The 3094-nt window shown below is 60.1% G+C and overlaps 1 non-coding gene across 1 annotated transcript; it reads right to left on the bottom strand.

Annotated features, from left to right (window-relative positions):
- Positions 1 to 2726: 2726 nt before the first annotated feature.
- On the bottom strand, positions 2727 to 2811 carry LOC128138442 (small nucleolar RNA SNORD45). Its single transcript, XR_008234008.1, has one exon. It is a non-coding gene; the product is annotated as a small nucleolar RNA SNORD45 (small nucleolar RNA).
- Between the last annotated feature and the right edge of the window lie 283 nt (positions 2812 to 3094).

Here is a 3094-nt window from a genome sequence, read left to right on the forward strand (position 1 = left end):
ATACTACAATCGATGCCAGGAAGAGTGACGCTCGTAGATATGATAGAGGCCTGTAACAAAGTTGGGTCTTTGGAGCATAAAACTACATTAATGGCCAATGCTTTTGCTGTAGCCATGCGAATGGATACAAAAAATGTTAAGAAATGCTATAAATGTGGACAACCGGGACATTTGCAATTTCAGCGTAAAGAAGGGCGAAACAAAGTGGAAGCTGGGCCTAATATATGCCCTCGTTGTCATAAAGGGAGACATTATGCTAACCAACGTAGATCTCGTTTCACAAATGAAGGTGTAGCTCTGCCACCTCGAGGTACCCCATCGATGGGAAACTACAAGAAGAGTGCGAGGAGCGGTGCGATGACCCCAACAGCTCCGAAAGGATCCCAGATCGGCACCAAGAAGGATGTCTGGCAAAGGAGGCATCCAGGCGCCTCGGGCCCTGACGTGCCCCCCCCCCCGCCAGCAGCTGCAGGAGGCAGGGGGTGATGGGGGCGGTCCGTCGTCCCCCTCCCACGACAAGAACGAGACCCTCAAGGCCAAGGTGGAGAAGCTGAAGGAGGAGCTGGCGGCCAGCAAACGCAGTACGGGCAGGGCTGCGGGGGGCATTATGGTGTGGGGGGGCGTTACGGTGTGTGTGGGGGGCACTGCTGTTTTTTTTGGGGGTGACCCTGACACAGACAACCCCCCCAACAGCTCTGGAGAAGGCGGAGAACGAGGTGCAGGCCATGCGGCGCCAGGCCGAGGGGCTGACGCGGGAGTACGACCAGCTTCTGGACCAGCATGCGCGCCTGCAGGTAGGGAGGGGGGGGGCACCCCAAACCCCCTACGACCCCACCCCCAACCCCCTTTCAACCCCCCCCCAACCCCCTTTTGTACCCCTTAACACCCGCTCTGCCTGCTGCCCCCCCCCCCCCCCCGGCAGCCCATGATGGCCCCTGGGACAAGAAGGAGGAGTGATGACTCGGCCAAGCCTGGCCACACCCACCGGGCCACGCCTTCCCCCCCCCCATCCCAGTTCAGGGAGTGGGGGCAAAACTTGGACAAGGTGTTTCCAGCCCCCCGGCCCTTACCCTGTGTTTGGGGACCCCCTGCTCTGTGGCAGCACTCCGGGGGAGTGGGGGGCGCGGGGGGGCTCTGAACCCCGTTTCAGGGGGTCCGAGCCCCCCCTTTTGCCCCTTCCAGGGGGGGTTTCCCCACGTGTGCACAGTGGGGGAATTCCCCCCCCCCCAAAAAAACCACACCAGCTTCTGCTTCAATAAACATGTGGGATCAGGCCACGCTCGTCTCCACCTCCCACCCTCTCGGGGACCCCCCCTCAGCACCCCAATTTCCCCCCCCCCAGGTCCCTTTTTACCCCCCTGTTGTCACCCAGGTACGGAGATCCCCGAGGCTCAGCCATTTTTATTGGCACCATGCACAGGAACGGGGAGCTGGGGGGGGGAGGGGGGCAGCTCGTTTGTCCGTCTGTCCAGGCCCCACGGCCATCGCAGCGTGGGGTTAGTCCGTCCCATCTGTGGGTCCCGTAAGGCTGCAGGGACGGCCGTGGGGGCCGTCTCACCGTGGGGCCGGCCGTCTCACCGTGGGGCGGGTTCCTCCACGAGCGGGGCACCCCACGCGCTACAAGGCGGCGTGCAGGGCCCGGGCCTGGCCCCGCAGCACTTCGAATTCTCTCTGCACAAAATCCGTCAAAGCTTTCCGCATTTCCACCTGGGGGGGAGGGGGGGGGAACGAGCCGGGCCCCGTCGAGCCGTGGGGCCGGGAAGAAGAGACCCCACAGAGCCGTGGGGCAGAACGGGGTCGTTTTGTGTCCCCCCCCCCCCCGCCGTGGGGCAGCTCCCCTAGCGCTCACCGTTGACGTACCCTCCGTCCGGAGTCGCTCCAGGAGGGGCCGGACGCTGAACGGTCGCCCCACGACCACCGTAATTCGCTACGGGACAGCGTCAGTAACCCCCCCGCAGCCCCCCCCCACCCCAAAGCCCACCGCCTGCCCCATAGCCAGCCGCACAGCCCCCCCCCCCCCCCCAAAGCCACCCTACCCTGCTCTCAGTTAGCGAGGTTTAGGAATACCTCTGTGGTGCCGCTTTTGGGAGTTTCTCCTTGGAAATCAAGGCAAGAGACGCCTTTCCCAAGGTGCAGAAGAAACCGCGTAGACTTGTGCGTACTTTCTAGGTCATGCAAGTAAAGCCAGATGCCAGCCAGAGACCGGGAGCGTGTTTGCATTTCTCCCCGATAAGTCAAATGCCCTATTTTTCATGGGTTTCTCATAGGAATAGGAATCGTGAGCGGGCACAGAAGGGTTTCTGTGCTGGGATACAGGTCATTTTTTTGTCATCGCAGCTTGCACGGTGCCATTTTGAGCGTTGACAGCGCACCAATGTTTAGCTACTGCTGAGCGGTGCTTATGCAGAACCAAGGGCTTCTCCGTTTCTCGCTCTGCTGCCCCAGTGAGCTGGCTGGGAGGGGACACAGCAGAGACCGCTGCCCCGAGCTGACCGACGAGGTACCACGGTCCGTTCCACGTAGTGTCACGCTCAGCAAGAAATTCAGGACTGGGGGAGTCTTCCCAAGGCAGCCGTCGCACCGAGATGGCTGGGCGTCTGCCTGCTGGTGAGAGGTGGTCGGTGGTTGCTGTCACGTCCGTTGGTTTCCTTTTTTATTCCCTGCGCTTGTTAAACTGTCTTTATCTCGACTCCCTTAGGTGACAGCCTAAGGAAAATGGAGCCTCCTGGGTCTCAGAGTAATTCCAGAGCTAAAGCGGCGACAGACATCGGCTCTGGATCAGATAATACGTGCCGACGCTCATCGCTGACCCAAGAAGACATGCTCCTCCTGTCCTACCCGAGGGTTTCAAATCCAACACGCTTTCTTCCTAAAGCAGGACGCTGCCTTATTTACTTGTAACGCCGTTCCTACGCTCCTTGAGATGCGGCTAGAGGTGGGTTACGCAGACCATCAAGCCGCCGTTTGGGAGCACCAGAGCCTTTTGGGTACTGTTTGTCACCACGGTTTGCGTGAGAAGGGAACTAAAACACAATAGACGGCGAGAAATTTAACCTGCCATGGAGATAGCTACGGTGAGCAAGTCCGATTTTGT

The sequence above is a fragment of the Harpia harpyja genome, unplaced genomic scaffold (assembly GCF_026419915.1).
Source record: "Harpia harpyja isolate bHarHar1 unplaced genomic scaffold, bHarHar1 primary haplotype scaffold_46, whole genome shotgun sequence".
NCBI lineage: Eukaryota > Metazoa > Chordata > Aves > Accipitriformes > Accipitridae > Harpia > Harpia harpyja.